The sequence below is a fragment of the Giraffa tippelskirchi genome, chromosome 13 (genome assembly GCF_054371585.1).
Source record: "Giraffa tippelskirchi isolate mGirTip1 chromosome 13, T2T-mGirTip1v1.2.pri, whole genome shotgun sequence".
NCBI lineage: Eukaryota > Metazoa > Chordata > Mammalia > Artiodactyla > Giraffidae > Giraffa > Giraffa tippelskirchi.
The window spans coordinates 81,274,868-81,290,151 of record NC_137287.1 but is presented as its reverse complement, the minus strand read 5'-3'; the positions used below and the strand labels follow the sequence as shown (position 1 = coordinate 81,290,151).

Sequence of the window (15,284 nt, the reverse complement as noted above, 5' to 3'; positions counted from 1 at the left end):
AGGGTGTCTGTGCCTTAGCGCCCACGTGCTGTGGAAGCCCGAAGTGGCCCCCCAGATGCGCCCACTGAGAGCAAAGGGTGCATGGCTAGGACGGCCACCATCCGGTGCTGGGACCTCTGGGTCTGCCTTCCCAAGTAGGCCTTCCTGGAAGGCGCAGGCCCGGTGAGACCATTCCCCGACGCTGCGCCTGTCGGTCAGTGTCAGCGTCTGGCAGCATGTCAAAGCACCAGGCCCATGTGTTAATTTGCCTGCATGCCATGAACCTCTCTCTTTCAAACTGAGGGTCAGTGTCACTACCGCGCTGTCCCTCAGAGGTCGTGCGGCTATGTCTCTGATCCTGGGTGTCCTCAGGGGCACCTGGCCATTTCTCTCAGGAGAACAGCCCACCTCTGGGAGACTGCCTCTGTCACTCAGGGCCTCTCTGGGCTTCTCTGTTGGTGACCCTCAGGGTCCTCTCTGGCCTCTTAGTGAGACTCCTCTGACCCCTCAGGCTCTGGCTCAGGGTGGCTGACTCAGTCGGAGGGGTGGAAGGGACATGGCCTGGGGGACGGGTCTGCTCACTCTTACAAAGGGACTTCCTGGGTTAGTCCCAACTGTGGGGTTGGGGTCCTCAGTGGGGCTTCAGGCCACCCAGTCCAGCCCCACAGCTCCCCAGGCAAGCAAGCCCGCATCCTTCCTTTGCGGTGAACCCCCTCATCAGCCCTTCCTGACCAGCCCCCTTTTCTGCAGCCCATGCTCTCTCAGCTCAGAGACCCTTTTCCAGAGTCACTCCTTCTAGTCCCCCTGAGGGAACTGGAACTAGAACTCCCCAGAGTCTGTCCTCCAAGTCTGGCATGGTGCCTACAACTCTGGTCTCCTCCCCCAACTCACAGCCAGCAACTCCCCCCCACCCCCAGCCCAGGTCAGCTTCCCCAGGGCTCCCCACCCCAGTCATGGGCAATTAGAGACGGCTCCCCTGGCCCTCCCATCCTGAGTCCCAGAATGCCTTCCTCAGGTCTGGCCCAGCTCAGTTGCTTCCCTCTTCTTGTACCCTACAGCCCTGACCATCATGTGCCCCCTAGAAAAAGCCTTCAGCGGGGGAAGGGGTCCAGCGTCCCCTCCCCCACAGCCACCTGCCACGGGCAGCGTGCTCAGCCTGGCGATATGGTGGCGGCAGGTTGGGGGGCTGTCTGGCCCCTTTGTGCCCAGCACAGCTTGGCTGCTTCGCTCAGCTGCTCCCAGATCCTCACCCAGAGGGGAGAGGGGAGGCTTTGGAGGGGCTGGGGCTGGGGGGCTCTCAAGTCGAGCTCCCTCTCAGTGCCCCACCTATCAGATGCTGGCAGCAGCTCCTCAGGTGGACTGGTGCCCCCAGCACAGGATGCTGGGGGCTGGTGAGGGAGGCCCCGCGTGGCACCCTCTGGCAGCCACTCTTTCCTCTGTGCTCCTCTGCCAGGCCTGCCTGCAGCTCCTGCTGGCAGAGGGGAAGCCCAGGGTGGGGGTGAGGGCCTGGAGGGTCCACGGTGTCCCCACTTGGGGAGGCCTGAAGGGTCAGGCACCTCATGCCAATGCCTTGCTGATGGTAGCTTTTCTCCTGTCTGCACAGAATGGTGCTATGCCCAGCAACGCCACCAAGAAGGACCACAGCCTCCAACGGGGCAGCTGGGACAACCAGATCGAGTTTGTACTGATGAGCATGGGCTATGCCATGGGCCTGGGCAATGTCTGGCGCTTCCCATACCTCTGCTTTTGCAACGGGGGAGGTACCCAGTGGCACAGGGCAGGGGCCACCCCCGTGGATAGAGCCCAGCTACCAGGACCAAGCCACCCCCTTCGGGCACAGACCCTACTCCAGACAGGCTGGCCTCTGGCCCTAATCTCCTTTGCCCCCACCCTTGGCTTAGGTACCCTTTACCCCCTGACCTTGGCAGCAAGTAACGGCTTGGTGCCAGGAACGGAGCAGGGCAGGGGTGTGGGAAGAAATATAAGGCGCTCGCAGCCCACTTTAGGAGAGGCTGACACACAGGCTTTGTGAGTTTGTGCGAGTCCTTACACAGCAGCACTGAGGCTCCAGCAGTCAGGCAGGTCAGACGAGGAGGGTTGGGGCAAAGAGGGGTGGCTTCCTGGTAAGCAGAAGAGCAGGAGCAGAGGCCCTTAGTCCCAGGTGAGCCTGAGGGAAAGCCGTTGTGACGGGGTAACAGGTGTGTGGGGAACTCACCAGCCATGTGGTAGCCTATAGGGAGTACGTGACTTGGAGGGCTTACAAGAATGAAGCATAGACCTAACCCTGCAAAACCAAAGAAGAGCTGTGGAAGTTTCCTGAGCCCAGAGCTGTCATTATCAAGCTGTGTTTGGGAAGGGCAGCCTGGCACCCCTGAGCTCTGTGGTGACAGAGAACTGAGTCCCGGGGCTGGCTTGAAGGGAAGCTGTTGCTGGGGCTGTTTGGAACATCTTGTCCCAGCTGGGTGGGTGTGAGGGCGCAGCAGGACATCTTAGAGGAAATTCCCCACGTTCTGTTGGGGAGCTCATGGAAAGAGAGCTTTATGGGCTGGTGGGCAGGCCTCGTTCATTCATTCCACAAACACTGATGGCGTCCACTCTGCCGAGCCCTGTGTGCCCATGGGGTATGAACAGCCCTGAGACCATGCCACGAGGCGGTCACAGTCTAGAAGGGAGATGGGTAGTTAATGCTATTTGGGGCAGGGGCCTCAGTGCAGGTATATGCAGGGGTGTGGTGAGGGCAAGAGCAGGTGATCGAGGAAGCTTCCCATGGACTTCCCTCAAGGTCCAGTGTCTAAGACTCCGAGCTTCCAATGCCTCCACTGCAGGGGGCACAGGTTCAATCCCTCCTCAGGGAACTAAGATCCCACATGCCAAGCATGACACGGTCAAAAAATAAATCATAAAATAACCCAAGACTTCCCAGAGGAGGGAGAAAGGAAGTATAGAAGGATTGGGAGACATGGGCAGATGAGCTGCAGCCAGGAGGCGGCAGACTGGAGCTGGGGTTGGGAGCAGGTAGGACAGAGAATTGGGACAGAGGAGGCCAGGACATCAAAAGGCACAGGGCTTCCCCTGCCGGTCAGAGGGTTCGAGGCTTTCTCCACAGTGTGATGGAGAGTCAGGGCTGAGCGGTGGAGGTCTCGGTGACACTCAAAGTCCTAGCAGGTCCACGTCCTCTAAGCCAAGGGCCAGCACTCAGAGCCTCAGGGCCCATTGTCCCTGGGCTGCTGCTGCTGCATACGTGCTCAGTCGTGTCTGACTCTTGGCAACCCCATGGACTGTAGCCTGCCAGGTGCCTCTGTCCATGGAATTTTCCAGGCAAGAATACTGGCATGGGTTGCCATTTCCTACTCCAGGGGATCTCCCTGACCCAGGGATTGAACCAGTGTTTCCTGCACCTCCTGCATTGGCAGGCAGATTCTTTACCCCTGAGCCACCTGGGAAGGCCCTGTGCTGCGCTATAGATGTTCAAAGACGGTTAAGATGTGGTCACCATTCTCAAGACTCATGGTGGAGACCATACAGCTGTTGCCTCCCAGTGAGGTTTGGGCAAAATTACCTCTGGGCAGATTCAGTCATTCAGTCATTGGACGGGTCATTTCCTGAGCACCAAGTAGGTACCAAGAACTGTACTCAGAGCGGGGACACAGCAGGGAGTAAGAGACTCCGCCCAGTTAGGTATTCTGCTACATTTGGGGCATGGTGTGGACTGGGCAACTTGATCTAGACTAGGGAGAACCTTCTGGAAGTTTCCAGAAGCACAAAGCCCAGAGATGCTCCAGAAATTATCACCCCAGGGGCTGTCTTCCAGAGTGGGGCTACTGCTTGGCAAAGCTCAGGAGATTTTATCCAGTGCAATTAGAGGGGAATTTCCCTCCAAGAAAACTAGCCATGGGTCAGGAGGTCCACGGGATGGCCCGCTGAACTCCACTGCTTGTCCGGGGCTGGAGCCAGGCCTCCCTAAGGAGCCACAGTCCCAGGCAGGACTCCTTCCCTTCAGGATGGCTCTCTGCTGCCCCCTCCTGGAGAGCCTAGGGAAGTGCCTTTGAGAGGGCTGCCCAAACTGGCTTCAGCAAGATGAGGTGAGCAAGCAACCCCATTTCTCGGCACCTACTGTGTGCTTATTGATGTTTAGTTGCTAAGTCATATCCAGCTCTTTTGCAACCCCCTGGGCTGTAGCTCTCCAGGCTCGTCTGTCCATAGGATTCTCTAGGCAAGAATACTAGGGTGGGTTGCCATTTCCTTCTCCAGGGGATCCTCCCAACCCAGAGATCAAACCCAAGTCTCCTGCATTGGCAGGTGGGTTCCTTACCCCTGAGCCACCAGGGAACTATGTGCTAGGCATAGTATATGATATCACCCCCGTTTTCAGATTGAGAGACTGATTCCCCGATGTTAAGGAACTAGGCCTCAATGCTGTGTCAGGATATGCATATGTCAGGATATACATGTGTCAGGATATACATATGTCATGATATGCATGCCCCACTGTGCCTGGTGCCTAATGTGAATCAGGCTGATGACACGCTGCAGGCATTCTGGGTCCACAGTCTGCAGCGACCCTTTAGAAAGCTGCACAATCTCATTTGAGCCCCACAGCAACCCTATTAGATAGTGTGTGCCGGTTTTATAAAATATTCCCATTTTACAAGTGAACAAAGCAAATCAAAAGAAAGATTGACTCCTCTGAGAGTTGGACTATAAAGAAAGCTGAGTGCCAAAGAATTGATGCTTTTGAACTGTAGTGTTGGAGAAGACTCTTGAGAGTCCCTTGGACTGCAAGAAGATCCATCCAGTCCATCCTAAAGGAGATAAGTCCTGAGTGTTCATTGGAAAGACTGATGTTGAAGCTGAAACTCCAATACTTTGGCCACCTCATGCGAAGAGTTAACTCATTGGAAAAGACCCTGATGCTGGGAAAAATTGAGGGCAGGAGGAGAAGGGGATGACAGAGGATGAGATAGCTGGATGGTATCACCGACTCGATCGACATGGGTTTGGGTGGACTCAGGGAGTTGGTGATGGACAGGGAGGCCTGGCGTGCTGCGATTCATGGGGTCGCAAAGAGTTGGACATGACTGAGTGACTGAACTGAACTGAACTGAAAGGGAGAAGAGCTCCCAGGGCAGATTTCTGAGCCCACGTCTGCCTGTTGCCCACCCTTTGGCCTCCAGCCTTCCCTGCCCTCACCACGTCTTTACAGCATTACCTTACAGTCCTCTGAGAGCTGATCTGATGCCTGCCAGGCAGGCCCTAAGCTCAGGACTATACCCTCATCTCCCCAGCAGACACCTGACACGCAGTGGGACTTGGATCCCAGCACCCCTCTCTCAGTGTCTTCATGCCAGCTCTAGAGCCACACAGACCTCACTCAAATCCTGGCTGTGCTACATACCAGCTTGGCCTTGTGAGGTCATCAAATCTCTTTAAGTCTCAACTGTTCATCCATTAATTGGGAGTGGTTACAACATCATTCTTGTTATTATAAAGATGTAGCAGAAATCACTAAGAATAGTGATGGGTGCTCAGTAAGCACAGTGATAGCCACTGCTGGGGATGCAGTGAAATATATGAGAGTGTCCTGTTCTCAAGGTGTTTACCATCTGGTTGGGAAAATTAAAAAATAACGCAGAATAAGTCCAGAGATGTTATGTGAAAGCCAACCTGTAAATATGTGTGGTTCCAAAAGTTTTTCAGTTAGTTGTTTGGTCTCAAAAGCACAAGGTCCAAAACCAAAACCAAACGTTGAATATGGTGCCATAAAAAGAAAGTTAGAGTTCAGAAGATTAGCCTTCCAAACTCTTTAAATCCTTGTATTGTATACTGAACCCTTGCAATAAGAAAATAATACAAAACACTACCAGTTTAACATATGTGACTAGACAAAGTTTTTAGAGAGTCTTTTGAGCAAGGAATGGGTTCTTTACTTTGAATGCTGGTGCTTAAAGTAAATCACCTGTCAGCTGTAGCAGTAAGACCCGGTGGCTATTCTGGAAGGCAGAGCCTCCCAACACGATGTGCCCTAAATAGTGTGCCAGTCCGGTCGGGCTTGGGCAGCCCAGAATCTCCAGCCCTGCTGCCTTCAGCTTTGAGTGACCTTGTCTATTTGCCCCGTGGGCTCAAACTATTTTTTTATGCATGTCCCAAAGGGAAGAAGATTGGAAAGCACAGCCTCAAGGGTCCAGGAGCCACTCCTGGGAGGAGGGGGTGGATCTTATTCATCCCTTTTGTTCCCCCCTGGACTGAGAGCCTGGAAAGTTTCTGACCCTGATGCCTGTTGAGCGAACCAACACAGAGGCAGGAGTTTGGCACGAGAGGGGTGTGTTGGTCAGCGCCCTCTGCAGGTCACAATATGAAGGGCAGCCTAGGAGAAGATTTGCGGCAGAGGAGGCCTACTAAGGTGCTTGCAAGTCTGACAGTCCGGTGGGCTGACCAAACATAGAAATCCCGGACCTGGCAACATTGTCCCATGAGGGACCAGGGTGACCACCCATCACAAGGTATTAAACATGTTTTCATGAGGTTTCAGAACTGAGTTGGAAAAAACAAGTAAAAATAGCTAAGAGTAGAGGACAGCCTATGAGCTATGCTGAGAAGTCTTCACTGAAAGAGGAAAGAAAGGAGCCTGTATTTTTCTCAGTTTATCTACAGATTATCCTAGGTTGAAGTTATGATGCTCATTTTAAAGATAAGGAGACTGAGGCTCAATAGTTTGTCTCTTGCTCATCAGTTCTAGCCTGGACAAGTCCAACAGCCAAGCCAGTCCCCCTCCAGAGACTCCCCTTTATACTTCCCAGTCCATTTGCCATGATGTTAGTTCATTCATCCATTCAGCAAATGCTTATTGGGCATGGCCCTGTGCCAGGCACTTTTTGCAAACCACTGGAGGGATACGAGAGTGAACAAAGCAGACAAAAACCCTTGCCTTCATAGAAGGCAGATAACAAACGGAAGAGTAAAATGTACAGTATGATAGAAAGAGACATACTCTGGAGGAAAACACAGCCAAGAATGGGGTAAGGTGTGCCAGGCTGGGGCTGGGGTTGCAGGTTTAATCCGGGAATCCAGAAGAGGCCCCTCTGCAAAGAGGACCCCCAAGGAAAGATTTGAAGGAAGCAAGGAGAGAGGCAACCATGTTGACAAGCCCAGTTGCATAATTTGTGGGGCCCAGTGCAAAATGAAAAGATGGGGCCTCTTGTTCAAATGTGTTCAGAATTTCAAGATGGCAATGGCAGGACATGAAACCAAGCACATGGCCCTTCTAAGCACGGGGCCCTGTGTGCCTGCACAGATCTCACACCCATGTGGACATGTGGAGGTCTGGGGAATGAGTACGCCAGACAGGGAAGAGCATGTGTAAAGGCCCTGAGGTGGGAGTGGGCCTGGCACATTTAAGGAACAACAAGGAACCCAGTGCAGCTGGAGCAGTGAGTAAGGGGGGAAGGAGCAGGAGGAGAGGAGATTTGAGAGATAGCAGTTAGGACATAGTGGATCATGAAGGGCTTTGTAGCCACGGTATGGACTTTGGTTTTTCCATGGCCAGAGATGGGAGCTGCTACAAGGTTTTGAGCCAAGGAGAGGCCCTGAGAGACCTCTTTTAAAAACCCGCCAGAAGCTTCTCATTGCTCTCAGAATAAAATCCAATCTTCTCCATCTTGACTTCAAAACTTCTCTTGATCTTATTCCTTCCTATCTTCATCCTTCTCTATTCCCCTCCCCTTCTCCTCCAGCCTTCCTGAGTTACGGACATGCCCAGGCAGTTCCTGACCCTGTCCTGCTGGCTCATGACCTGACAGTGACCCTGACCCATGCCCTCAGCCTGGCATGTGCTTTCACTTCTCTTCACCCACTTGCTCCCAATCCTTCAAACTTTGGCTCAAGCCTCCCCTCTTCCGAGAATACTTCCAGTGTGCTCCTCCCCATGGGGTTAAGACGCTCCTGGCAGTGCCCACAATACCTGATTTAGGTCAATATGCCCAGCATCTAGCAAGGGCTTGGCACACAAAATCCAGTAGACTGAAGAAACACAGCTGGCGTGGCATAGGGCTCCAGAGAGAGTCATGCAGACTCAGGAGAGGAATTCAGCTTCAAGTCTAGGCGTGTGTGCTCCAGCGTGTGTGCTAAGTCGCTTTAGTCATGTCCAACTCTTTGTGACCCCGTGAACTATAGCCCTGCATGCTCCTCTGTCCATGGGATTCTCCAGGCAAGAACAGTGAAATGGGTTGCCATTTCCTCCTCTGGGGGATCTTCCCAACCCAGAGATCAAACCCATATCTCTCACGTCTCCTGCATTGACAGGCGGGTTCTTTACCACTAGTGCTACCTGGGAAGCCTCTGTCTTTTCTCAGTACTCCACTTCCTCCCTCTGTTCATCAGAGTTGGAGGAATAGTGTAGGTGAAAAGGCCACAGAAGTCTTCCTGGAGGAGGTGACGCCAGATAGGGTGTGTCCAGTCTGGAGGAGAGGGCCTTCCTAAAGGAAAGGCCTGGGCCGAGTATGAGCAGGGACAGGGAGACCTCCACACCCCAGGGGCTGAGGAAGCTAGCCCAGGCCTGGGGTGTGGCCTGCAGGCACCCTCGAGGATCCTGGGAGAGGCAGCAGGCAGAGAGGCCTGGGAAGGCTGGGGCTGGGGCCTCACCAAGGCTCCCATCTCAGACAAGCTGGCTGCTGGGACTCCGTGAGAAAGGAGGGAGCTGCCAGGCTGGGCCCTGGGCCTTGGGCATATGTTGCCGGATGGTGCGGCTGGCCCTCAGTGACAGAGTATCCCCTTCCAGGCTCTACGTGCTGAAGCTGGCGAATGACATTGGAAACTTTGGGGAGGTGCAGTTGCACCTCCTCAGCTGCCTCCTTGTCTCCTGGGTGGTCATCTTCGTCTGCCTCAGCCAAGGGGTCAGGTCTTCAGGGAAAGTAAGTCGCCCTCCCTCCAGAATCTGTGTCCACCGAGAAATCTCCTGCCTCCCCTGCCTGGGTTTTGTGTGTGGAGAGGTGGGTGCGGGAGTGATGAAAGCATGTAGGAGGGAGAGAGGGACCAGGGGACCCGTGGTGGTTGAGGGGGCAGGTTGGGGGCTGTATTGGGAAGAGCCCGAAGGAGTACAGTGGGGCCCCTCTCACCCCCAGGTGGTGTACTTTATGGCCACGTTACCCTACATGATGCTGACCATCCTGTTCATCCATGGCGTGACCCTGGAAGGAGCCTCCATGGGCATCAAGTAATACCTGACCCTACAGTGGGACAAGATCCTGGAGGCCAAGGTGGGCTGTGGGTGGAAGGTGACCTGGAGGGATGGGGAGGGGCAGAGAGGCGCCAGCCTCTGACCACAGCTCCTCCTGCAGGTACTGGGGGAAGCCGCCTCCCAGATCTTCTACTCACTGGGCTGCGCGTGGGGTGGTCTCATCACCATGGCTTCCTACAACAAGTTCCACAACTACTGTTACTGGTGAGAGTCTCTCCGCCGGCGCTGGGGCTGCCCCCTGTTCCTGCCCTCTCTGCAGCCTGACCCTGCTTCCCCCAGACCCACCAGATCCAGTGCAGCCTTCTGGCCCACCAGCACCCTCCCTTCCACTTACAGCCTTGAGATCCTGGCAATGCTGGGTCTGGTTCCAGTCACTGCAGAACAGAGAACACTCAAGCAGAAGAGAGAAGGGGTGACAATAGTGAGGCCCCAGGGGTCTGTAAGGACTCAAGAGCCTCATGCCCACTTAAAGAGGCCCAGAACAGACCAGAGAGGAGGTTGAGGGTGCTTTTGTTCCTAGAACTTTCCCTGTCTCCAGGTCTCTGGCCCAAATTGGACTGCTGCGTGTCCTGACCACTTGTTTCCCTCCCAATTAGAGACAGTGTCATCATCAGCATCACTAACTGTGCCACCAGCATCTATGCTGGCTTCGTCATCTTCTTCATCCTGGGTGTCATGGCCAATCACCTGGGCGTGGACGTGTCCCACGTGGCAGACCACGGCCCGGGCCTGACCTTCGTGGCACACCCAGAGGCCCTCACCCTGCTGCCCATCACCCCCTTCTGGTCCCTGCTCTTCTTCTTCATGCTCATCTTGATGGGGCTGGGCACTCTGGTCCGAGGCGCGGGACTCGGGCCTGTGGCTTGGGGGCAGGAGGAGGCGGGGCCAAGGGTAGGCCCCTGCTCTGATGGCCACATCCTGCAGTTTTGCCTCCTAGAGATGCTGGTCACAGCCATTGTGGATGAGGTAGGGAATGAATGGATCCTTCAGAGAAAGATTTATGTGACCTTGGGCCTGGCTGTGGCTGGCTTCCTTCTGGGCATCCCCCTCACCAGCCAGATAAGAACCAAGGGAAAGGCTGGGCCTGAGTTGCCAGGGTATGGGGGGAAGACAGCAGAGAGAAGGGGACCGTAGCCTCAGGCACCCCTAACTCAGCTGCCCACTGGCCCGTAGGCAGGCATCCACTGGCTGCTGCTGCTGGACAACTATGCGGCCAGCTACTCCTTGGTCATCATCTCCTGGATCATGTGTGTGTCCATTATGTACATTTATGGTAAGTGCCCAAGCTTCCACGGCCTCCCGTGTCCCAGCCCCTGGCCTGCTCATGCTGTTCTGTGGGCTGCTGACCTCCTTCTCTCCAAGGCACCAGAACTACTTCGAGGACATCTAGATGATGATGGGGTTCCCACCGCCCCTCTTCTTCCAGATCTGCTGGCGCTTCATCTCACCAACTATCATCTTTGTAAGTTCCTCGCTGGTCCCTCCCCTGCTGCCCCCGTGGCAAGCGTCCTTCTCTTGGGAACCAGCCAAGGAAGAGCAGGAGCCCAACCATTAGGCCAGAGCTCCCCCTGGGGGCTCCGCACCTACAGCTCTGGTCACTGGAAGTCTGAGCAAAGCTGTATAGAGTCAGACAGGGGTGGAGACTCAGAACCACCCAAGCCCTGGCCTTGGGTTCAGAAGGGAGCACAGGGCCTTGTATTTGACAGAAGACTGTGCCCAGCTTCAGAAGGCTGGCAGCAGCTGAGAGCTTGGCCCTCCCTCCCTGGTATTTCCACCTGGCATCCCCCCAGAGGAGCCTCAGGAATCATAACTGACCTTGGCATTGGCCTCTGACAGCTTCACTGAGCTCATATCTCTAGTCCCTCATAGCCGAGGTGCTTGGAGTGCTCAGGATATGTGGTGTGAATGCATGTTCCAGAAGCAGGCTGTGCAAGTCAGGTATCAGCTCAGAATCCGGGACACCCTCCTAAGACACCCTGGAATAGGCTGGCTTGGGAGGGGGAGTTCTGGGTTTCCACCAGTACTCAACACCTGGAAGACAGACCCCCCAGCAAGGAGTGGAAGTGGTGGAGGGAAAACCCGCCATGACCAGGAACAATATACTAAGTCTCGTGATACAACTCTCCATGGTTTCATTATTATCCCCACTTTACAGATGAGGAAACTGCGGCCCTGAGATGTTAACTAATTGACCCAAGGTTATATAGCTTCTAAGAGTCAGAGGCCTCATGCAAAGCAGGTGGTCTCATGTGGAGAGTGTATGCTGGGCCCATGCTGCACTAGAAACAAGTTTAGGAGGAGGAATGGTCTGTGGACTACAAACCTTCTGATTTTGTTCCTTTATGATCAGGGTGAAAAGGCGGGGGTGGGGGTGGGGGGCGAGGGATTTGCTGGTGTAATGGTCCCTCCTCGGAGAAGAGGCAGGGCTGTCTCTGAGTGACAGAGGGGTCAGCCTGATGGTCAGGGCAGTGTCTGGTGTCGTGCCCCCATCATGCCAGCTCCTCTGTGCCGCAGAGAGGTCAGCACCGGATTTCCACGTTGGCTCATGTTTGTGCGAAAAAAAAAAGGCCCCTGAGGGCTGAGGCCTCCATCACATGGAGTGTGGGATCTTCCCAAGCCTGGCACAGGCACCAGCTCTGGCCACTGGCCCAGCTTTGAAACAGGAGGAGAGGAAGTGTCCTGTAAGCAGTGGGAGGTGGGGGAGGGCAGACACCACCGCTAAGCACTGTGCCCTCGGGGGTTGTGGCTTTGGCCCAGGACCTGCCCTGGGGGAGCTCATCCTTCAGGGCTCCCAAGAAGTTGCCGCCCTGTGGGGAGACCCAGGGCACCGCCCAGGCAGGACTGGAGGCAGGAGGCAGCCTGGGTCCGGTGTCTCCAGGAAACTGAGGCAAAGCTGGCAGCATCCTCTCTGTGCTCAGAGAGCCAGGGTGGAATCACCTTCAGGTGAGGATGCCAGGCTCTGAGGACCACGTGCTTCTGGGCTGTTAGTTTTCTTTTGGAGGCTTTACTTCTTCATAGTGCTGAAAAGATCTTTTTTTGTTGTTGTTTTTTTACAAACTCCATCCTTCTATCAGCTCAAATAAAGAATTTGTCCGCACGTTAGATCAGGCTCTAGTTCCATTCAGGAAACTTGTTATAAGCTCCTCTAAGGGCAGTATCCCCTGAATGCGGGTCTTGACTTCTAGAATTTAGTCACTAAAAAGACTGGAGGGGCCTGAGCTCCAGGACATGGCTGAAGGCTTGGGAGGCGTATGCTGAGGCCTCCTGGCAAGCAGCACCCGTTGTCCCAGGCCCTCCAGGTGGCCCATGAACCACCTGCCCATCTTTCTGCTTCCCGTAGTATTTTTGTTGCTGCAACGCTAGGCTTTATCTCTGGTGTCCCTCAGCTTTTTCCAAAGCTGTTTCTGAGAGCACTCCCAGCCTGACACGGTTTCTAGGCTTCGGAGCCTCCCCAGCTGTCCATTGCCGTCTCTGCAGCCATAGACTGGCAGGACTTCTCCCTTTCCTGTCCCCCATTGCTCCCACTTCCATGCATAAGTCAGTTCAAATCAGCACATGAGACTGTGCCAGGCGCTGTGCTGGGCACTGGAGATCTAGAGCTGATACAATCCCAGGAGCTCCTAGGTCTGGAGGAAACATTCAAAAAATGCTTCAGTTCAGTTCAGTCGCTCAGTTGGATCTCCTTGCAGTCCAAGGGACTCTCAAGAGTCTTCTCCAACACCACAATTCAAAAAATGCTTAGTAGATGGAAAATGCCATTGAAGCCTTAAAGGCGACAGATTCGGCCTTACTTCAGCAGGCCGTGGGGGGCCACTGCAAGTCTTTGAGTAGAACTGACTTCCAAGGGCCACGGCAGCTGAACAGTTTCTTGCCTGCTTCAGGATTATCCAGAAGCCAGACTCCTCTCCTTCTGCAGTGCCTACCTGGACCCCTGGTGCCATCAGCTTCTTCCACTTAGCAAAAGTTGATGTCACCCCTGCCCTCCCTGAAATGCCTCTTGCTAGTCTGGGAAACTGGAGAGGGAGGGGAGCAGTGCTGATGGGAGGCCTAAGGCCTGGGTGTTGCTGGGCAGGACTCACGCCCACTCCCAACCCCCCCACTCTTTACAGTTTATCCTCATCTTCCTGGTGATCCAGTACCAGCCAATCACCTACCAGCAATACAGGTATCCAAGCTGAGCCTAGGCCATTGGCTTCCTTATGGCTCTGTCCTCTATTATTTGCATTCCACTCTACGCCCTGTTCCACTTCCAGGGAACAGATGGGGACACCCTCCTCCAGGTGGGGGGTGGGGGCAGGGGCAGCCAGGTGAATCAGAAGGGGGTGGATGGATGGATGGCGCTCCAGGGCTCCCTTCTGATGCCATCTGCCTGCCTGTCCCTCCCCCATGCCTACCTCTCCTGCAGGGTTTGAAAAACTCAACAAAGCCAAGCAGAGACTGGGGTCCCGCCCTCCTGGAGCACCGAACAGGGCCTTACGCCCCCACCATTCCACCCTCCCCTGAAGATGGGCTTGAGTTCCAGCCACTGCACCCGGACAAGGCCCAGATTCCCACGGTGGGCAGTAATGACTCCAGCCGTCTGCAGGACTCCCAGATATGAGTACAGCTGCTGCGGGAGTGCCCCACCCCACCCTGTGCTCCCAACACAGAGAGTAGGGAGACAGTGGATAGGTGTCACCGCCTGCCCCACCATGCCCTGGCCAGAGGTGGCACCTGTCACCTTGGCGACCACTGCTGGCACGGTCATTCGTGCTAATGTCCCTCGTGTTTACAGGTCCTTTAGATGCCAAGATGGCAGCTGGGGGTGTGGGTGATGCGGGGGTTTCTGGGGGGCCCAGTAGCACTTTGGAGGGGTCTCAGGTCAAGTCCTCAGACACCTGCTGGGCTTCACGTGGCCTCTGATGCCCCCACACTTTGCCCTGAGCTGAGGTTCTGGGTGGGTCCCCTACCTGTCCCTGTCCTTGAGGCTTTGGCCTCCTGACCAGTGTTCCCGCCCTTGGGGTGGAACCCAGCCTCTGGTCAGGCTAATTCAGATCTTCCTACCTGGAGGCAGGGTGAGGGGCCGGGGGGCCAGTGCTGTTCAGTATTATGGGTCCGGCTGTGTGGCCCGGCCCTTTTGTCGGTGTGCGGGCGTCTCCTCCACTCATTCACACCTGTGCCAGCTCCTGGCGATACAGATCCGTTTACTGTCTCTTCCACTGCCTGCTGGGCAGAATCAATTACTTTTATCTCATCTCCTCTGGAAGCTCTGCCTACCCCCTCCCCTGGCCCTCTGGCTCCGGCCAGTCCCCATGCAGCCCAGCACAGATGCTCCACGGCTAGAGTGAGATCGCGGGGCTTGTCGTTTTCCTCCCTTTTTCCCAACAAGTTATTGGAACAAAAGACACACACTCACAACCACAGGGTGAGGCAGAGCGGGCACAGGAGAGAGAGGGAGGGTGACTCATTCCCATCTAGAGTGGGGTCTGGGGCCCAGATGCTCCTGAGAGCACAGGCCTGGCCCTTGGTGGGCTCCTGGAAATGAGGGTGGGTACCACTGGGCACTAGAGATGGTGAAGGGGCAGGGAACAGGGGACGTAGCCACAGGGTGCTGGAGTCCCACTCCAGCTGGTCCAGGGGTACCCAAGGGATGAACGGTGTCGGCGAGAGGAAAGAGTTTTTTAAGTGGCCCAAGGACCATAATCTTTATTGCTTTAGTCTCTATTTATATAGCACATGTTCTTCTACGTAATGACTGTTACAATGTTTTTCCATGCAGATCAACATCCCCTGATTCTAAGATGTGTTAAAAGTTTTTTCCTAGTCCTTTGTCACATTATGGTTATATGTTTACCCCGAAGCCTATTTTCATTCTACTAAAACATAGTCTGAATCATATTATTCCATCTACTTATTCTGTACAGCCTGCTACTACAGCAAATACAGCATCTTGCCTCAGTGAATAAGTACTATAGCAGTGTCTAAGGGAAAAGTTTCTCATATTACAGCCGTTGTCAGTGGTGGTTTGTTTACCATCTACCCACATACCACAAGACTATTTCTGGCAGGGACAAGTCTTTTGCAGTTTACCTAG

At 54.7% G+C, this 15,284-nt stretch overlaps 1 pseudogene; it reads left to right on the top strand.

The window, feature by feature from the left end:
• Positions 1 to 1,048: 1,048 nt before the first annotated feature.
• Positions 1,049 to 13,811, top strand: LOC145530963 (sodium- and chloride-dependent glycine transporter 1-like; annotated as a pseudogene).
• Positions 13,812 to 15,284: the final 1,473 nt, after the last annotated feature.